General features: G+C 43.1%; 1 long non-coding RNA gene across 1 annotated transcript; it reads right to left on the reverse strand.

Annotated features, from left to right (window-relative positions):
* Positions 1 to 19,195: 19,195 nt before the first annotated feature.
* LOC148683651 (uncharacterized) lies at positions 19,196 to 19,922 on the reverse strand. The gene is made up of 2 exons (XR_015946805.1): positions 19,577 to 19,922; positions 19,196 to 19,489 (listed from the first exon to the last, which is right to left on the reverse strand). It is a non-coding gene; the product is annotated as an uncharacterized LOC148683651 (long non-coding RNA).
* Between the last annotated feature and the right edge of the window lie 2,540 nt (positions 19,923 to 22,462).

Below are 22,462 nucleotides of genomic sequence, written 5' to 3' on the forward strand. Positions count from 1 at the left end.
GGGAGGAATTGCCTGTGTCACCCTTTGGATCTGCAGCAGCAGCAATGGGGGTTGATATCCTGAACTATGGTACCTTCCCACCTCTGCCCACCATGACCTCTAGCTTTGGGAAATGATCTATCTTTGCCCTCATAGGAATATGAATCCAACAGCATCAGACAATTGGTCCACCTGTCTACTCTAACCTGGCAGCGGTTCTCCTGGATCTCAGACTGAGCTCTTTTCCCATCAATTGCTGGCACCTAGTTTGTTAACTGGATATGGCAGAGATTGAACCTGGCATCGTATACCAGAGTTGGGTGAATCTAGTTCCAGTCTGTGCCATGTTTGCTTGTTGATTTTACACATAATTCTGCCTGTTTGGTTTATGCGTTAGTATAAGTATGGATATTGGTATGTATGTATGTAAATACATAATTTTATATGAATTAAAACTTTAGGAGAAACAACTGTAACATCCAAACTGTTCCATACTAGGAGGCTGAGGTATTGCCCAGGCCAGGAAAACCTGGCAGATGGGTTCACCAAACCTTTGAGTTTCCAAAGACATGGGGAATTCTGTAATGGTTTGTGTCTTGCGTAAGAGAGTTCTTACGCTACCCCTGCGATGCAGGACAAGAGGGGGTGTGAGCGGTGGGAGATAGCCGGTCCAGCTGTTCGCCCTGCAATCGCAGGCCTATGACGTCTCCATCCAGGAATGTGTGTACTTTTGCATTCGCTGTGTGTAATATGAGACGTCCCTATTATTCTCTCTCTCTGTGTGTGTTGTTCTCTTCAGCCGAGAGGGAACAAGCCTTCTCGGCTGCAGAGTCTTTGAGATAAACACCTGTGTTTAAACGAGAAGGAGTTGTCTCTTCATTATTTAAAGACACGAAAGCTGGAGCTTTTAAGCTGCTGATCAAACTCTGCTAGTTTGAACTGGAAAGAAAGACTTTTGAGACTTTGACAGGAGAAAACGCCACGGAAGTGGGCTGCGCAAGTACTCAAATGCAGGAAGGAAGTGCTGCTGGACAGGAAGTTCTTTACCTCCTGCCCCAGTCCCTGCTTCGTATCTTTTTCATGATACGCCATAGGTTGCAAGTTCTAGATCAGGCTTCCTCAACATCGGCCCTCCAGATGTTTTTGGCCTACAACTCCCATGATCCCTAGCTAGCAGGACCAGTGGTCAGGGAGGATGGGAATTGTAGTCTCAAAACATCTGGAGGGTTGAGGTTGAGGAAGCCTGTTCTAGATCTTGGAACAGCATGCTGGGATTATGTGGGCATTATATTAAATTTCCCACAATGCTCCCAACGTGACATGATTACTACAGCTGCTCTCAATTTCTCTATCCTTTTCAGAATTTTCTTGAAGGTCAGTTAGATGGTTTCAAAATTAGATGGCCACTGACAGTTGTAGACAATGCTACCAACAGGGTAGATGCATATGCCCTTTGAGTGAATAAATTACAGGTGACCTTAATTTTGACCAAAAGCAGCATCTACAGCCAATGAGTTCATTTGTTTTTTGTCTACATGATCTGGAGAACTTTACAGTTGCAAGTTTTGATTAGGGTTGCCAGACTCAATAGAGGACAGGACTTCTGTGCCTTTAATTGCCCTGCTCTCTTTTGAGTCTGGAAACCTTAAAACAGTCATCCCCAGACTTCGGCCCTCCAGATGTTTTGGACTACAATTCCCATCAGCCCTTACCGCTGGATCTGTTAGCTAGGGATCATGGGAGTTGTAGGCCAAAACATCTGGAGGGCCACAGTTTGGGGATGCCTGCCTTAAAGAGAAACCAGCAGACCCTTTGCTTGGAAATTAAACAAAGGGTCTGCTGGTTTCTCTTTGCGTGACGAAGCTCCCAGAAATCCCCATAAATAACTCACAACTCACACGATATTTTAGGTTTGGGTTTTTGGCATTGTTTTGGCCACAACTGTATTTAAATACATTTAATTCTGAGTGTTTGCTTAGGCTTTGGTTAATCCATCTGCCCACTCTAAGGGACAGGACCATTTCCACCTGACCCTTGTTGGGTCAGGATCATTCCATCTGCCCGGGTTGGGCAGGACCAATTCCATCTGACCCATTTTGGGTCAGAACCAGCTCCGACTTACCTATGGGTAGGTAAGTCAAGTAAACACCCCAAAGGAGTGGAGGTACTGTTCACAGACACTCTCCTCTTGACCCAGGAATGTTCCCCAAGGCTCGGCTCTGTAATGGCCACACCATCCTTGCCTATGGCAGGATGAATGGACTAGAGTCCCTGAGCCCCAGGATTCCTTTAATGGAATACTTCTATGAGGAGCAAGATAGGGGGGGTAGGCAATTTAATGCCATGCCCCTCCTATAACCAATTTATTAACCAAAGCCTAACGGCCAACCTAACAAGTTGTGACAATTTGCTAAGCAGTAGGCAAAAACCAAATAGCAACAGCCAATCAGCCAAGTGGCAAAATTCCTACTGGGCCCCTGAATACAGGTGACCCCTGAAAAGGCAAAGCAATGCCAGGCTAAAACCTATAGAAACAGCGGCCGGCGGGCGGGAGATTTGAAGGCTTGCCGAGAGTGAGCTGAAAATGAAAGTACCTAAGCTTAAATAGGAGGTGCCAGTCAATCAAACATTGCTACACACCCCATGACTCAGCCTAACTACAACCCACCCCCTCCCAGATTTCTTTTGAGCTCTTCCGCAACCCCCACTACACTCTATGGAGTGTAATGGGCTTTAAGGTTTCCAGACTCAAGAGAGAGCAGAGCAATTAAAGGCACAGAAGTCCTGTCCTGTACTGAGTCTGGCAACCCTAGTTTTGATAATATGAATTTTTTTGGGGGGGGGATGTTGAACTTACTCTTAGGTTGTCTTCTTTGGTCTCTCTCTCTCTCTCTCTGACACACACACACACACACACACACACACACACACACACACACACAGAGAGAGAGAGAGAGAGAGAGAGAGAGAGAGAGAGAGAGAGAGAGAGAGAGAGAGATCTGTATTCTAATGGCTATTGGCTACAAACAATTATCATCTGCTTGACTGAAACCACTGTAATTAAATTACACTGGCTTGGCTACATTCATCCATGGAAAGCGCTAGGATGGCTTTCCCCAAATAAATTTGGGGAGCATAGTTTTTTTTAAGAGTGCTAAGAGTTGTTAAGAGAGCTCTATCCATCTCCCAGGGGTACAATCCCTAGAGTGGTTTAACAAGCAATTCCTCTTTTCAGGGAACTCTGCGATTTGTAGCTCTCTGAGGGCAGATGCCTAAGAACCCCCAGCACCCTTAAACAAACTGCAGCTTCTGGAAATATTTGGAGAAAGCAATGGTTGATGAAAGTGCTATCAGAGTGCTTTAAACGCCTGGTGTGAATGTGACTCTTGCCTGGTCAACAGTGGTCTTAATTTCAGCCTGGTGAAGCTGAGGATCATGGCAGCAGAGTAATCTTAGAATCATAAGAATCATCGAAATTAATTTCAATGGGTTTTGGGGACCTCTTAGACACCTCCACCCTGGGTCCAGTTTTTAGGTTACAGCTGCCCAAAGGCCCAGTCTGACAGTTACGTTACTTGCCTTTCCAGCTGATGGTTGATCATTAAGTGACTCTTGCAAATTGCTCTGGGATACCTAAGAGAGGAAAGCTCTGTGCTCTAAGTGCAAAGTATAACTCTGTAAGTGCAAAAGTATTATCGTTGCATTGGGAGGAGGGGGGATCGCTGATCATAGATAACGCTTGGCTTATTATAAAATCAATAGAGATAAAGTTATAACACAAAGAGAGAGAGAATGTACCTGCCATTGGAAGGAACAAAGAGGAAAGAAGGTCCCCAAGGAAGCTTCTCATTTAAGAGTGTGCAAATTTGTCTGCCTCTTTGATGGATCCATTTATGCCAGTAATAGAGATTAAAAGTCAGTGATTGCTTGAATGAGCATACGAGCTCATTAAACATACAGAGAATTCTGCTTCTGTGTTTCATGGGGTAAGCACCTGAACCCCCAGAACAGTGTATACAACTCACATTCTCCCTGAATGTTAGCTGATCTGGTTTGGGTTGATGGGAGCTGGAATTCAACACCCTCTTGAGGGACATAGCTTTGTTGCCCCAGCGCTATCCTATACCAGCTTTCAGAATATGGCTCAATGATGAGACCCCAAAACAAAGCAAGATACCAAATTAGTCAATATCAGAGATAGACAGTGCTTGGAATGAACTTGCTCAGTTTGATGAAGTTCACTGAATTAGCTGAAAACTTTCTGAACTGCACCTGAAAGTGAACCTGAAGGGGGATGAAGCTTGCTTTGGCTTAGAACTGTGAACGGTTTTAAGTTCATTTTCTTGCATGTTTGTTTTTTTTCAAAACCCTGCAGACAATTTGGGCTTTTAGGCTTTAATATCATAATTGTTTGGAAAAATACATTAAGCAATTCACATTCCATTGTGTGTGTGCTTTTAATGCTTTCTTAATCTTCCTCGGTATATCTTATATTTCTCTACAACAGCTTGTAACATTCTGAATGCTGATTTTGTGTGTGTGTGTGTGTGTGTGTGTGTGTGTGTGTGTGTGCGCGCGCTTAGGATCATTTGTATGAATTTGAATTAAGCTGTGAAGTGAACTAGTTCTTTTTCTAAAGGGATGAACATGAACTGGGATTAGTTCCTTTTTGGACATGCTGAACTTAAACCAGAAATAGTTCCTTTTGAAGACATCAAGAAGAGGTGGCAAGAATACACAGAGGAATTATACCAGAAAAATATGGAGGTCTCGTACACCTCAGGTAGTGTGGTTGCTGACCTTGAGCCAGACATCTTGGAGAGTGAAGTCAAATGGGCCTTAGAAAGCACTGCTAATAACAAGGCCAGTGGAAGTGATGATATTCCAGCTGAACTATTTAAAATTTTAAAAGATGATGCTGTTAAGGTGCTACACCCAATATGCCAGCAAGTTTGGAAAACTCAGCAATGGCCAGAGGATTGGAGAAGATCAGTCTACATCCCAATTCCAAAGAAGGGCAGTGCAAAAGAATGCTCCAACTACCACACAATTGCGCTCATTTCACACGCTAGCAAGGTTATGCTTAAAATTCTACAAGGCAGGCTTAGGCAGTATGTGGACCGAGAACTCCCAGAAGTGCAAGCTGGATTTCGAAAGGGCAGAGGAACCAGAGACCAAATAGCAAACATGCGCTGGATTATGGAGAAAGCTAGAGAGTTCCAGAAAAACATCTACCTCTGCTTCATTGACTATGCAAAAGCCTTTGACTGTGTCGACCACAGCAAACTATGGCAAGTTCTTAAAGAAATGGGAGTGCCTGATCACCTCATCTGTCTCCTGAGAAATCTCTATGTGGGACAAGAAGCTACAGTTAGAACTGGATATGGAACAACTGATTGGTTCAAAATTGGGAAAGGAGTACGACAAGGTTGTATATTGTCTCCCTGCTTATTTAACTTATATGCAGAATTCATCATGCGAAAGGCTGGACTAGATGAATCCCAAGCCGGAATTAAGATTGCTGGAAGAAATATCAACAACCTCAGATATGCAGATGACACAACCTTGATGGCAGAAAGCGAGGAGGAATTAAAGAACCTTTTAATGAGGGTGAAAGAGGAGAGCGCAAAATATGGTCTGAAGCTCAACATCAAAAAAACCAAGATCATGGCCACTGGTCCCATCACCTCCTGGCAAATAGAAGGGGAAGAAATGGAGGCAGTGAGAGATTTTACTTTCTTGGGCTCCTTGATCACTGCAGATGGTGACAGCAGTCACGAAATTAAAAGACGCCTGCTTCTTGGGAGAAAAGCAATGACAAACCTAGACAGCATCTTAAAAAGCAGAGACATCACCTTGCCGACAAAGGTCCGTATAGTTAAAGCTATGGTTTTCCCAGTAGTGATGTATGGAAGTGAGAGCTGGACCATAAGGAAGGCTGATCACCGAAGAATTGATGCTTTTGAATTATGGTGCTGGAGGAGACTCTTGAGAGTCCCATGGACTGCAAGAAGATCAAACCTATCCATTCTTAAGGAAATCAGCCCTGAGTGCTCCCTGGAAGGACAGATCGTGAAGCTGAGGCTCCAATACTTTGGCCACCTCATGAGAAGAGAAGAATCCTTGGAAAAGACCCTGATGTTGGGAAAGATTGAGGGCACTAGGAGAAGGGGACGACAGAGGACAAGATGGTTGGACAGTGTTCTCGAAGCTACGAACATGAGTTTGACCAAACTGCGGGAGGCAGTGCAAGACAGGAGTGCCTGGCGTGCTATGGTCCATGGGGTCACGAAGAGTCGGACACGACTAAACGACTAAACAACAACAAGTTCCTTTTGAAAAGGAATTTACCATGCTCTGGATGTAAGGATATAGGTATAGACGGCTTGTTACATTTTATGAGCTCGTCTTTCTCAATAGTAGGATTTTCTTTGCCTCTCAGAGGCAATTTCAAAAAGAAATTTGTCAAAAGAGTATTTTTGTATGGCAACAAGGGAATTTGTTCCCTGGTGTTTAATGAATGTCGAGAGCAGATTCGAGGGGATACACACTTGCTGAGAACATAGATCTACAACAGATAAGTGCAGTACTTTGTTTGCAAAGGGATATTACACTGAAAATCCTGTTAGCAATCAGACAATTTGCTGGCTGGCTATCATCCACTCTTGCTTAGATGCAGTAATGTCCACAGGCAGCAGAGGATGGTACGTTAACTTACAGAAGCCATAATGATATATTGCCCTGGCACCCCAAGATCAATATCTCTCTCCTCTTTCTGAACACACTGGGCTCTGTTGTTGCACTTACTAAGGTGCCCTTATATGATTTGGGACTTAAGTTCATTTATTCAACTTAAGCATTGGTTTCTTGCATTTTTCTCTGAGCTTGAGACTGTTCACAACAAGTCCGCTCACCTTCCCCAGTGGGCGGTGTTGTGGCCGGGCATCTGGGACCTCTCAGTGATCCAGCTGGGGTGTGTGAGGGGGAAGGCCGCCCTCATCGCACTGACTCCCGACCGTGTCACGCAACCAGCTGTCCACTCATCTTGAACAGGGGCGTGGTCGCGAGCTGTTTAAACCATGGTGAGGCGTGGGGGCTTCCTCCTTTCACCTCCTCACCAGGCCTCGCAGCCCACATGCCCTCTTTTTATGTGTTGCTATAACTGTGACCTAACTGTAGACAAATGTCAGCCGCCATATTGGTGGGGCCAGGTAGGAATTTTTCCACTTGGCAAATTGTCACCAGCCATTTGGTTTTCGCCTACCTTGTAGCAATCGTCACAACTTTGTAAGGTTAGGTAGTTAGGCATTGTGTAAGCCTGGTTCATGGGAGGGGAGGCTGTTGCCTCCGCCTGCCCCTCTTTGATAATCGTATCCTGTTAAAGGGATATGGGGGTGTAGATCCTGTCCAAAGCCTGGGCTAGGGCCATGCCATGATCCCAATGGGGACGCCGTGGGGTGTCCCAATTTGACGTATGTCATAGGACTCCCCCTACTGGGGGTTTACCCTTAGTGAGACTCCCTGTAGATGGGCAGAAGTCGGGATATAGCCTGGTTTCACCCAGTGCCTAAGCCAAACCGCTCACATCTGTAACCAATAAAGTTGTCCTTTACTGAGTCCTCTTTTTGAAGTCTGCTTTAAAAAGAAAGAACCATAAGAAGGGAGAGAAGACCCTTGGTGTTGCCCATCCACAAGCTGCATATGGGAAGCAGATGAAGTAGGTACCTTGGTCACCTAACCACCTTTTGGTTCCCCACTATGGTGAGATGTGTTTCGATTTAAATTATAACAAATATTTCTAAATCTGCATAAGTTTGTGTCCTCTTTTGCTCATTCTTTTTAGTGATATATTTCATCTCCCCCACTTTTGGGGGGATATTTCAGGCTCCCCCTGAAGAAGACAGCTAGAGGAAGCTTGAGGGGTCCTGTAGAGCCTCTGAAGGTGCTCTCTTCCCTTCCACAATCTCTGCTGATTTTCTGTCTTTCTGCCCAACTCCTAGGGACAATTAGCTGTTGAAAGAGAGATAAGATGAGTGGAGATAAATTACTGATGGAGTTTGCCTGCGATTCCCTTCAGCTTTCTCTGATAGTCTCCAGGAGACCCTTCAGAATTTTCTACGGTGACAGGCTGGCTCACATATCTAGAGTGCCAAGTGTAATGTGATGCTAGGGAATAAGATCATTGCATTAACATCTACATTTTTCAAAACTTTATTTTTTAAAAGCAACCCTTAAAGACTAACAATGACAAAAGTGAAAAGACACACAACCATATTCAGCATCACAAATGAAAGCAAATCCTGGAAGCTGCATACCCTCCAACATTTCTTTGATGAAAATAGGGACATTCTATTTAACAACAACAACATTTTTATTTATAGCTCCCCATCTGACTGGGTTGCCCCAGCCACTCTGAAAAGCTTCCAACACATATAAAATATATATGATAAAACAACCTCCCTATGCAGGGCTGCCTTCAGATGTATTCTAAACATTGTATAGTTACTTGTCTCCTTGGTTCGGGGGTCACGTAACTCCGTAACCTCCAACATTTCTCCAATGAAAATAGGGACGTCCTAAGGAAAAGCTGGACATTCCGAGATCAAATCAGAACCTGGGGTGGCTTCTGTAAATCTGGGACTGTCCCTGGAAAAGAGGATCACTTGGAAAGTCTGGGAATTTGCTGGGTGTGGCGCTCCCGCTATGCTAGCTTCCTGGCAGGTGCATCGCTCTTGCTTGCCAGGATGGAGTGGGAATCGGATGTGGTGGTTAGTGCTGTGCAAACATACTGGCTGGAAAGCCAGCTTGGCTCCACCCATGCATTTGAATCACAATCACCTCCCTGCCACTTCACCTCTCCAAGTAAGCAACAGCAACCCACCTGCTAGGATTCGAAAACAGTGCCTCTGCCCTATCCGGTGACCTGCTTCTGCTTCTAACCGCTCAGACTATTTGTCCAAATAACCCAGTATTAGCTTCTCAGAGTGACAGTGGATCTCCAGGGTCTTGCACATTGGCTGATCATTTTGTCAATGGAGAAGCAGGAGTGGAACTTTGGCCCTTCTCCATAAAGATGGCCAACTCTCTCCATCCCTTGACCATCAGCCATGGTGGCCAGGGATCATGGGAGTTGGAGTCCAGCAACATCAGGTGTACCTGAGACCACCCATCCCTGAGTTACCTCTTTAAAGGGGAATCCCAGCACTTTGAACTGGACCTGGAAATGGATTGGGAGCCAGAACTGATGATGAAACCCCTAAGTGATGTGAATATGCCTCCTGCATGGTACCACTGCATGGTACCACACTGCGTGGTACCACACACATTTAAACAGTTGTGACTTCCCCCAAATAATTCTGGGGGCTGGAGTTTGTTAAGAGTGCTGAGAGACGTTAGGAGACTCCTGTTCTCCTCACATAACTACAATTCAACAGAGTTGCCAAAGAAAAGGGATTGATTGTCAAACAACTCTGAAATTCTAGCTCTGTGGGAAAATTAGGGGTCTCCTGGCAACTCTTAGCACCCTTAGCAAGTTACATTTCCTAGGATTCTTTATGGGGAGATATTACTGTTTAAATGAATAGTGCAGTTGGGGCCTATATCTCCCAGACCCTCAAAGTAATCTCGCTACCCCTTTTCGGACCACCTTAAGTTTCCAGGTCTTTTTTTAGAGGCAGCCCTGGGTATAAACTGATTAAAAGGAAAATTGTGGTTTCAGTCAAGGAAAACAACAGCACCACCACAAACCTGCTCAAAGTAGTATGGGCAGGTACAAGTTACTGATGCCTTTCATTCTACACCAGTTTAACTCATACCTAAAATTGGTAAACATCCTGCAGATTCGTGGATGTATGTGTAAGATTGGGATTAAGTTGCTGTGCTTTAGAAGAAGAAGAAGAAGAAGAAGAAGAAGAAGAAGAAGAAGAAGAAGAAGAAGAAGAAGAAGAAGAAGAAGTGCTGTGCCCTTTAAGATGTAAATCTATTGAAATCCAGACCTAGTGAGTGCTGGGGTCACTCTGCTTATTACTTTATGACATTTCCAGATGAAAGGTGCATTGGGGGCTCACATTAATTTGCTTTATGTTTGACTAGAAATGCTTCCCATCGCTATTAGAGCACATTCCACTCTCTCTTCATTTTGGAAGGCTTGTCAGTCATTTGAGAATGATATGCCCTGCGTCTGGGATGAATAAGCCCATCATATATTAGACGCAGCCCTGTTCTCAGGAGGAAAGGAGGCAGAGGGAGAAGAAACAAATCAGAGATGGTGTTGAGGAAGCAGAAATAGTCAAGTCCAGAATTTGCTCCTGTTAGTGGAAGCGATTCCTCTGCCTCCCCACCTAAAGGACCTCTTTCTAGGAGCCCATCTCTCCATGCTCCCAAGTACAGAGGGAGAAATCTGATATCAATTGCCTTGTAATGAGAAGCCACCTGATTCACACTTCTCAATCTAATGTGTGAACAGAAAACAAATCCGTCCTTTGAGATTCACACTTTTATTATTATTATTATTATTATTATTATTATTATTATTATTATTATTATTTTACTTGCAAATTTAGCAGAGAAAGGGAAGGAGGAAAAGGTGGAAGAATTAAAAACAATAAAATAAAATAAGGGGAAAGAAACAATATATAAACAATAGTAACAGTAATGAAAGAAACATCTCAGTTCACATTATGGATACAACAACCATCAGAACACACATTTTAAGTTGAACATAGAATTTAATATTAAACCATCCAGATGCCCTCCATGTATCCAGAACAAATTGACATCTACATGAATTATGCTCAGCTGTAGCTGGAACCATGATGTCCTCAGATGGTTGTGTAATGGATGTAGTGGTCAGCCTTCTTGGCTTCCTGTGCTTTATTTAATCTGACAGGTAAAACATCCCGTGAGACTTTTTCAGATCAGGAAGCCTGGGCAGCCTGGTAGACTGAACACTGCTTAAGAAATGCATAATGAAAAGAAAAGCACACATCCCACCCTTGGTCGTTGAGCAAGGATAAGGTGACATAGCTGCCAAGTTATCCCTTTTTTACAGGGATTTTCCCTCATGCTGAATAGGCTTCCTCGCGAGAAAAGGGAAAACTTGGCAGCTATGTAAGGTGAGTTCAACTTGCACACCCACCAAAATGCTAACAAAATTCAAAAGCATCCTGCAAATGGGTCAGAAGAACAGAAGTCTCTTTTGCAGGGAAAGAATTTTTTCGAGGGGGGAATGAAGGGAATGAAGGGTTGCAGTACACATGGATCATCTACAACAGGGAATGTTAAACAATTTTAAACTATAAATCAGAACCTGGATTTTCACCTTTTCTACAAGGGTGCATTTTTTGCAGATGGATGCCAGCCGGGTGTCAAAAACTGCCATTATAGAAAAAGTAACCTGAGGATTTATTTTTGCAAGTTCAATAGGGTTTTTCAATTTTTGTGCTAATTTTGCCCCAGAACAATTATTTATGTATACTGTAGCCCATCAGATCTGCTGCTGTTATGCCAATTTTTTATTTTGATGTGTCAATATTTTAAGGTTTTTTTAAAATAACATTCATCACCAGAGCTGTATACTTCATGCTGTACCGGCACGCATTAATATATGCATTTCTATTTTGATATGTGTGTATCGTACCCATATGTTTCAATTTCCACATTGATTGTGTGTGTGTGTGTGTGTGTGTGTGTGTGTGTGTGTTCAAAAGCATAAACAACATTTCCTAGAAACTGATGAAGGATGCTCAATTTATATGTTGCACCTAACATGGCCCAGGCAATGACTCTTATGACAAGGTGTCAGAGAATCTGTTAAATTCAGCCTTGGGCACCCACGAAACTCACCTACCATGTCAGCTCCCTACTTATCACAGGTGTGTGAAGGAAGCTGCAAGGTGCAGTGTGAAGCTGGCTTCTTGGGAAAGGGAAGAGTCCCTTTAAATTGACATTCCTTCCAAAACACTGAATGGGGAAGGTCTGCCACCAGCTGATATTCCCATTCAGGAGATTGGTCAGAGCCTAGTGTGAGATTGCTGCTAATCTTCCTTGCTTCTTCTTTGAAGCCCATTCTTTTTCATATGGGGCAAGGGATTTCATGCTGACTAATCTTTCAGTTTCTCCTGGTTTCTCATTTTTCCAATCTTAAATTCATTCCCCACATTTGCACATGTTTTTTTTAAAAAGTCTTCATCAGCATTTAAGTACAAATTAAGTACACATTTTTGTATTCAATCTTGTTGTGTTTTTGCAAGCATTTCCCCTTAATACAATGCATTTTTTGTACAGGATTTTCACTAATATGTGCATTTTTATGTAGCATTTACCCTAGTATACTTACACAGAACTTGGCTGAGGAACTACATTGCAAAATTCAGAGCAGTGTAAGCTTCAGCGGATAGTTGTGTTTAGTTCACATATTGTTTTGGAATTGGCAAATTAAGTAGGTTCATCTTTAAATACAGATTGAACTGAATTTCCTTCCCATTTCTTACTGAGGCCACAACCCTGAGATGCTTCCAGTTTCCCTATCATTCCATGCTCAACTGTGTTTGCATCGTGTTGGATTGGCTGGAGCAAGGAAATGTGGCCCCTCCACGAAACCTCACACTATACATTACTTTCAGGCTATGAATCAGGCACCTGCCCACCCCCCTCAAAAAAATCTGCATTATCGGTTTGGAAATTAATGAATTTCTCGATAACATTCATTAATTACACTTGTTGACAAGACGTCAGAGTTCCTTCTCTTTTTTCCTTTTTCCTCCCGCCCCTTGCTTGCTAATTCCATCTCTTCCTCTCTTCTCAATTAAACATATGAAAGTGTGCCCCTCCCCATACAGAAAGCAGCTTTTAGATTAATCATATTATCTTAAGGTTCTGAATCTTGGTGCCTGCATGACCTTCCTTCCGTTAGAATCCATTATCTTAAACTATCACAATAATCCTGGCTTTAGGGAGGAGGAGAGGAAAGCAGGAATCAAACCTAATAGATGGCAAATAAGATTAATGCATGATCTAAGTACCGATTACACTTGGGTCTGCCCTTGAACACCCAGGTGTAACCTTGAAATTCACATCCACTAAAGATGCCGCAATTAGATTGAAAGTCCCAGAAGACCTCAAAGGGCAGCTGGCCAAACTCCCCACCCCCCCAAACACACATCACACATACTACCCAGTACTCCCCAGTGAGCTACCTCTGACTATAGCTTGTGGGATTTTATTTTTGAAAAATACAACTCTCTCCACGTTTATACATCGACCTATTAAGCCTTTTCTCCTTGCAGATTGTTTTCCTTTAAAAAACAAAACAAGCATTATTTCCAAATCCCCCAGCCAAGGGGGTTTGTGAACTTTACAGGGACCTCACAAGAGGAGAAAGTTGTTTTCAGAACCCATTCTAACTCTAGCATAGAAAACAGAGATATTTTCTTTAGAGGCTGACGCATGGTCCAAGCCAAAAAAAAAGTTCCATGTGCTTTATCTTCCAAGGTCCTTGTTTTCAGAGCTGGATACCCTGAGAGAAGAACTTTGTGATAAGCAAGTTTTTGGCACGAGGAAACCCCAACGCTATGTGTGAGGTATGTTCCAGGAAGACTGCTAGTGAGATCTGCATGACCTCCACTCCCCCAAAGTCCCAGATATATTCCTGCAGGGTTCTGACATTGCTTGAAATCTTAGAGAATGAGATTAAGGGCCAAACAAGCACACAAGAACAACGGTGACTTGAGATAGCCAACGGTGACTTGAGATCAGAAGGTTGTGCAGTTCAAAATACCTAATAATCCCAATTCCGAGTAATAGTGGCAATAATCTTTTGCATTTAAGGTGTCCTTGTAAAGTTCAAAGCACTTTAAATTGTTTACCTCATTTGCAGACCTTACAACAAACCAGTATGGCAGGTCAGTATTATTATTGCCTTGCAAGGAAGCTGAGGCTGATGATCTGACTAAGACTTGTTGTTGTTGTTTAGTCGTTTAGTCGTGTCCGACTCTTTGTGACCCCATGGACCATAGCACGCCAGGCACTCCTGTCTTGCACTGCCTCCCGGATCAATGCCTTGTCATGGCGAAGGGGCTTGAATAACTCAGAGAAGCTATGAGCTATGCCATGCAGGGCCACCCAAGGTGGACAGGTCATAGTGGAGAGTTTTGACTAAACGTGATCCACCTGGAGAAGGAACTGGCAAGCCACTCCAGTATCCCTGCCAAGAAAACTCAATGGACAAAGACAATGACTAAGACTATGTAGCCTCAAACCTCATCCACACCACATATTTAAAACACTGTTAGGCCACTTTAACAGTCATGGCTTTCCCACAAATAATCCTGTGGACTTTGTTTTGTTTAAGGTGCTGAAAGTTGTTAGGAGAGCCCTATTTCCATCTCAGAACTACGGTTTCCAGAGTTCCCGGCGAAGGGCATTGTTAAACCACTCCAGTGAGGGGAATAGGGGTTCACTAACAACTCTCATTGTCCTCAATGAAGTACAATTCCTAGGATTCTTAAATGTGCAATGCAGATGGGGCTTAAGTTCCCTATCACCCCCATTTGTATGTTTGGGTAATTTGACATTTTTTTTGAAAATTTCTTGGTGCATCAGCCTTTGGGAGACATCATCTCCACGGTTTGCTTTTCTCTACTTTTTGAAATACAAAGTATGTGTGTGGAATCATGTTAGCTTTTTTGTTTCTTATATTCCAGGTAACAATTCCTGATTTGGAATGCCTCTTAAGACTTGGGGGGGGGGAGAGAGAGAGAGAGAGAGAGAGAGAGAGAGAGAGGGAGAGAGAGAGAGAGAGAGAGAGATGTCTAATTTATTGTTTCATTTGTATCTTCTGCAGCAAGGTAAATTTATTCCGATTTGCACAACTGAACTAGTACCAAAGTAGTATCCTGGTGCTTTAAATGTGCAGTGGTACCTCAGTTTATGAACTTAATCCGTTCCAGAAGTCCATTCTTAAACCGAAACCGTTCTTAAACCGAGGTGTGCTTTCCCTAATGAGGCCTCTCCCCCACCCGTGCCTTTCCACCATTCAGCTTCCATTCTTAGACCAAGGTAAAGTTCTCAAACTGGGACACTATTTCCGGTTATGTGGAGTTCGTAAAGCGAATAGTTCTTAAACAGGACTGTTCTTAAACTGAGGTACCACTGAATGGTATTGAAGTGGCCCAAGGCAAGGGAACCTGGTGCCCTACAGATATTTTGAACTACAGCTACCAGCGACCCTTGCCATTTGTCATGCTGGTTGGAGAATATGGGAGCTGGAGTCCGATGACACCTGAAGGGCAGCATATTCCCCACCTCCTGCCCAATGGTAGCGGAAGTGAGCAGCTGAGGTATTTCAAAATGGCATAGAGGAAGTTAAAGCCCCCTCCCTTGCCTGAATTCTTGTTACCCTGGGAGAGAGTCAGGCTGCTCCATTTCCCTTATGTTCCCCTAACTGTTAATTTCCATTTTATATTTCAGTTCTGGAAATCTAGTGGAAATTTAGCGCTCATATCTATGTTAATTGGTTCCAGAAATAATATGTTTGCAATATGTTTACTCCCACAACCATGGGAGTAAAGCAATGAAATGTTGGGTGGTATCTTGGCATACGAGTCTTTTCTAGAATCTTAGAATTGTGGAGTCAGAAAAGACCATGAGGGTCATCTAGTCCAACCCCCTGCAATGCAGGAATCTTTTGCCAAATGTGGGGCTTGAACCCATGACCCTGAGATTAAGAGTCTCCTACTGCTTTCTATAGGGGAATCATGGGAAAAGAGAATCAGGCATGTGCAGAAAGGGTGGGAGAGTAGCATTGTTGTCCAATGACATTTGTTGTTGTGTCATGCCACTCCCCATTGGTGCAATTTTTTTTTTAGTGTGTCACGCTGTTATGTCAGTCAAAATGTCACAGTTCAATAAAATAACAGGTGCTATCCCATGAAAATAATGTTAGGAAATGGGACAGAATTATACTCAGCATTGAGCTAACACAATATGCCTCATGTCTGAATACACCCTCAGTGAGTTGATCCAATTGGTTGTCCTTACATTTGAAAATATGTCATATGTCCCTGGTTTAAAATTCATTGCCAGTTGGGAATGCCTGCATGCCTTGAAAAGGCAGAGAAGAACTTCCTGTCCCATTGCACACTGTCATTCTGAGAAGAAAAGCGGGAAAGGGTTGGTCAACTGCTCCCAGTAATGGCAAGGCAGGGGACATCTGGGAATGTGGGGGAAGCACCAACAAACTCCTTGTCTTCTGCCCACAGAGAGTTAACACACACACACACACACACGAGAGAGAGAGAGAGAGAGAGAGAGAGAGAGAGAGAGAGAGAGAGAGAGAGAGAGAGAGAGAGAGAGAGAGAGAGAACAGGCAGCCTCATACCATTAAGTCAGAGAGAGTAATGAAATTTCATTTAATTTGTCAGGAAGAAAGTGCTAATGTTAAAAGGCATTTAATAAAGGGGGGATTCTTTGAAAGGAAGCCTTTAAGTAATTACTTCGAGTGTCTTAGGCCTACTCGCAAGAATATTTACATTAGTGCCTCACAGTGCCAAAGTGTAATTCAATTAGTGCTGCATTTACATTCTATCCTTTCCTTTCTTTTTGCTTTTTCTCTTTTTTTTAAAGAAATATGATCATATATATAAATATATCTAATCAAATCAGGTGCTCATCTTTTGGGGTTGTTATTGTTTTTTTTTTTTTAAGAAACATTTCCACTGAGAGGACTGCTAAGTACTTTGACAATTTAGAAGTAAGCATACAAACAGATGTATACATACGAATAGATAAAATAGATAGCCCACATTATATATAGGGGTGTGTGTATCACCTAGACATACATGCACAACACATATGTGTGTTTGTGTCTGTAAATATATATGATAACAATAAGATGTGTTTTGGTTCACATACAATTTTGGAATGTGAGAATTTCATATGTTTGTCTTTCGATGTGAATTGGATCGCATTTCTTTCCCATCCCTAATTGTGCGTAATATTCACTGAACTTATTCCTGAGTGGACATGCATAGGATTGACATGTTAGTGCTGCTCTGCATGGCTGAGCGTCTATTTGCTTGCAGAGATGATGGGCTGACACTCACAAACCCCTGCACCCTACACACATTGACAAACAGGAATAATAATAATAATAATAATAATAATAATAATAATAATAATAATATATTTGTACTCCGCTCATCTGACTGGGTTGCCCCAGCCACTCTGGATGGCTTCTAGCATATATAAAAACATAGAGGCAGTGTGGTGTAGTGGTTAAGAGCGGTAGACTCGTAATCTGGGGAACCGGGTTTGCATCTCCGCTCCTCCACATGCAACTTCTGGGTGACTTTGGGCTAGTCACACTTCTCTGAAGTCTCTCAGCCCCACTCTCCTCACAGAGTGTTTGTTGTGGGGGAGGAAGGGAAAGGAGAATGTTAGCCGCTTTGAGACTCCTTAGGGTAGGAGTCAAATCCAAACTCCTCTTCTTCTTCTTCTTCTCTTCTAGTAAAACATTACACCTTAAAAAGCTTTCCTATACAGGGCTGACATTTCCTAAATGTTATATATTTACCCATCTCCTTAACATCTGATGGGAGGGCATTCCACAGGGTGGGTGCCACTACTGAGAAGGCCCTCTGCCTGGTAAGCTGTGCAAAGGAAATAAAAGGCATTTCTGAAAGTGCTAATATTGGAAAGAATTCTCAAGAAGGAGACATCTGCCACAGAAAGAATGCAAAGTTTTTGTTTTAAATGGCAAAGCAAAAGTCTGCAAGGGGGTGGGAGAGTGGTTGATCTTGGCATGTATATATATTTACTTGTCTATTTTAGGGGACTCTTCATGTTCAATGAGTCTTCTGGAAGCTTACAAAAAGGGGGGGGAACCCACTGTAAAAACTGATTTAAAAACAAAATGCATCCAAATTACCCAATTTACAAGAGCAGCATAAAAGGAGAAATAGAATAGAATCATAGAACTGTTGAGTTGGAAGGGACCCCAATAGTAGCAATTTTGGGTTGTATCCAGCTAGGTCATTGTGTGAGTGGAACAACTTCTGCTCATGCAATAGAACCTCTCTTCCCTCCCTCTCTTTCCACCTCCAGCTTCAATATCTGCTCTGGGGTTTCCCCTAAACCCATTGGTGTAGTTTCTGGGGTGGTGAAGAAGCTTGCAAGGATAGAAGATGGAGGAGAGGTTCTTCTGGGGAACTAGTTGACTGTTTGGGACTGTGCTGTGCTTGGCAGATTGGAGCTGTCTACATAATGGGAGAGGACACTTTGGCCTTCCAGATGTCGACTCCAACTTCCATCAGCAATAGCCAGCATTACCAATGGTCAGGGATGATGGGAGTTGTAGTTCAGCAACATCTGGATGGCCACAGTTTAGGCATGCCTGCTCTGGGGCCTTATGCACAAATCATGAACTGCGTGTGGAATCATGTACTCAAACAATTCAACAGCCAGAGGTGTGGACATGTAACATTGAAGAAAGAAAGAAAGAAAACACCTGGTTCCCCCTTGTTCAGGAGGGCTGAGGCAATGAACTCAGTCTCCCAGCATGCACCTGCACCTCAGCAGACAATCACTCAACAATTTTTCAGCCTTTTATTTTTTTAAAAAAGTTGTCTATGCATGCTATGTTGAATCAGAGCCAGAATTGGAACCAAAGTTAAGAATTTCTAAGTCCTGTTAAGCCCAGTTAATGTTAATGACTGAATTATGCACATGTTAAGCCCTCTCACAGCTTCTGCTGTTCCTATATGGAAGAACTATTAATTTTGATGGGGGAAATATAAGCTGTCTCATAGTTATTATGGGACTCCCTTTAGTGCCACATTCCCAAAATCACAACAGAAATTCTTCTGGAATGGAAAAGGACAGAAATCTCTACTGTTGGCCTCTGAACGTCAGCTGCTGGGAATCTCAAGTGGGGAGTGTGCTCTTGTGCCCAGGTCCTGCTTCTGTTCTGCCCATAGGCATCTAATTTAACCACTGTGAGAGCAGCATAGTCTATTGGCCTGATGTAGTATGTTCTAAGACATTCTGGGATCCAATCAGAAGCCGGGATGGCCTCTGTAATTCCAGGATGTCCCGCTTAAATTGGGACAGTTGAGGAGGTATGTCCTTGGTGGGTGAAAAATCACTATTTGAGGACAAGCTTCCCTGAAAGATAGCTTGCCCACCAGTACCAAAATAAAACAAGCAGCACGCAAAGGCACCAAATTCAATCCAGTTTCAATCAAGTATTATTAATCCAAAGAGAAAACAATAAGAGAACCATATACAAGTGCTGACACAAGAGCCAAAATCAAACGTTAAACAGATAGCATGTACAAATTAAAGGCAAACCAGTCTTTATAGTCTTTGAGGCTATCTAGCGGTCAGCAAGTGGCAGCAGGTCGAACGAGGTGTCAATGGTAGTAGACAGGCTGCCGGCGTTTTTTTGCCTGTTTCGCCCATATGACGGGCTTCTTCAGTAGTTCTCCTTGTACTTTTATGTTTAGTGCATTCACTGGTGGTATAAACCAGGTCTTATTAGTATTCGAATTAAGACACTAATATACATATAAACAGAACAAATATCAAAAACAGTACTTACAATTTGTATGAAACCACTTATCTTGGCTTAGGCCACAATGCTCAGGTGTTTTTTCAAAAGGTTCTCTCATTTACATATTCACTGGTAATACAAATCAAATTCTAATTATTGTTTGAAATAATACAGTAATACAATTTCTAAAATACATGTACACAAAAAGAGATACTTACATTTCTTGTATTCAGAGTATTTTTGGTTTGAGCATGTATTGACTAAGCAAATATCCTGTGTTTGGAGCACACTTATATACAAAAAGTTGGTTCACAGGTGATAATAATTAAAGATGACAATTAGGAGGGGGCAGAAGAATGTGAGTACTGATAACACTTACAGTATCTCTATGATTACTGTATAATCATCCAGGATGTCCCGCTTAAATTGGGACAGTTGAGGAGGTATGTCCTTGGTGGGTGAAAAATCACTATTTGAGGACAAGCTTCCCTGAAAGATAGCTTGCCCACCAGTACCAGCATATCCCCAGATGCACTTTATGTTCCATGCAAGAATGAAGACCTGTAAGCCTTTCAGATGCTCCATTTGGGCCAGCTGTACATCCTTGAACATGCCCCAGCAGCCTCTGCCACTGCACAAGGGCACCACAGTAGACATCCAGGTGTTCTTCAGCGGGTAAGTGGCTGTGGAAAGGCTTCCTTAAGATTAAGCTTTTTGTTAAATCACGGCTGTAGAAGAAGGTTGGGTTGTGGTGGCTGCAGGAATAACAGTGAATGCTGCCGAGGGGGCAATGATGCCCAAGGCTCTTAAATACTGTTGTCTGTCTCCAGCATAAACTGAAAGAAAAGGAAAAGGCTCAGCGTGGATTATCCCTAGAGACAATTCTCCTTGCTGCAAATAATTATTAAGATTGGGACGGCAGTCCTCACTGTCTCTCATCAAAGTAAAAATTCAGGTAAGTAACAACACAGGTGGAAACGAAAAGGAAGCTTAATGGTTAAGCGGTAAAAAAGAAAGGCACTGGACAACAGATCAGTAGATAGGAGCTGAAGACGTATTATTAGGAAGACAATCCGGTGAGCATAGCCTCCAACATTCCTCAGATGAAAATAGGGACATTTCTTACTCCCCCTGAAGTAACCCTCCTTGACCCATCATTCTTATGTGCCCCTATTCTTGCTCCGCAGTGCATTTCTATCACCACTACACCAATAGGAGGAGGAGGAGGAGGAAGAAGAAGAAGAAGAGTTTGGATTTGATATCCCACTTTATCACTACCCGAAGGAGTCTCAAAGCGGCTAACAATCTCCTTTCCCTTCGTCCCCCACAACAGACACTCTGTGAAGTGAGTGGGGCTGAGAGACTTCAGAGAAGTGTGACTAGCCCAAGGTCACCCAGCAGCTGCATGTGGAGGTGCGGAGACGTGAACCCGGTTCCCCAGATTACGAGTCTACCGCTCTTAACCACTACACCACACAGCACACACATCCTCCATCATCCTGAAAAAAAACCTTGACCCCAAATTTATTTTATTATTCGGTAGATTTGCAAAAAGAAAAACACACACTAATAAATAAATCTTAGAAAGGGGAAAGATTAGACACGGGTGCACAAATCATTTTCAAAATTTAAGAAATGACTCCTTGTGCTGTGCTCCACTCTCCCTCTCTTCCCTGCCCTCTGCCTGGTCCTCAGAGCTGGCATATCACATGTGTCTGGGCCTCAATGGCAGCAGCCTCTCCTCCTCCTTGCCCGCTCCTCAGCCACTACAAGCTGCCCAAGGGAGAAGGCAGATAGTGGTGTCTATGGAGAGGCCCTGGAGAGACCACCACCACCACTACTGCTTGGCACACCCTCCTCCTAGTACTTGGCAATAGCAGCGAGGGAAATTGGGGCATTCCAGGATCAAATCAGAAGTCAGGATGGCTTTCAGAATTCCAGGACTGTCCCTGAAAAATAGGGACACTAGGAGGGTGTGGATTAGTTAATTTTTCACACTCTTATTTTAATGTTTGATTACTGCACCACACTTCATGTGGGGCTGCCCTTGTATCTGCTCCAGAAGTTGCAACTACTGAAGACCGTGGCAGCTGCATTGCTAACTAGAATAGATTACTGACATCTGATTACTCCCTCAGCTGAGAGAGCTATACTGATTGCCAGTATGTTTCCAGACCAGGTTCAAGGTACTTGTGTTAATCCCAAAGCCCTGAAGAACTTGGGTGCAAAGTACCTTAAGGATTGTCTGTTCCCTTCCTTTGATGAAGCACTTCTGGTTGTTCCCCATGAGGTCCTTGAGGTTCAGTTGGCCTTCACTTGGAAGCCGCCCAGTGTGACTTAGACACCGAACCAGATGGGTGGGGTATAATGATGATGATGATGATGATGATGATGATGATGATTGATTACTGAGCCTTTAGTGTGACACACCCTGCCCTGTGGAACTCCCTGCCAGTAGAAACGTGGCAGAAACTCCTTGCCTTCTTTTAGACATCTTCTGAAAACTGGATTGTTTAGGCAGGCCTTTGCAATATGAATTTCTCTTTCAATCAACCAGTATTTACTGATGCTTTTATTAATGATGGTTTTACAGATGTGGCCATAAGGATGTCCATTAATTCCAATGGGTCTACTTTGAGCAAAACCTAGTTACGAACACCATCCAGACTCACTTTACTGGAGAGTGTGCCTATATGATGCACATTTGCAAATCCATGTTTATTATATCTGTGCACAGAAACACGCCCAGAACATGTGAAGTGACCTTGAAGAAGAAAGACCTACATAATATGAATAATGGTACCTATATGGTGGCAATATTGGCTTGACTGTTTTACAACCAGAGAAATTGTCTTGTCAGCTCTGGGCCTAATGGAATCCTCTTAAAAGATCCAGGTTTGAAAACTGCTGACCACTCATCAACTCCTTTTCGTT

The sequence above is a fragment of the Zootoca vivipara genome, chromosome 13 (assembly GCF_965207765.1).
Source record: "Zootoca vivipara chromosome 13, rZooViv2.hap1.1, whole genome shotgun sequence".
Taxonomy (NCBI): domain Eukaryota; kingdom Metazoa; phylum Chordata; class Lepidosauria; order Squamata; family Lacertidae; genus Zootoca; species Zootoca vivipara.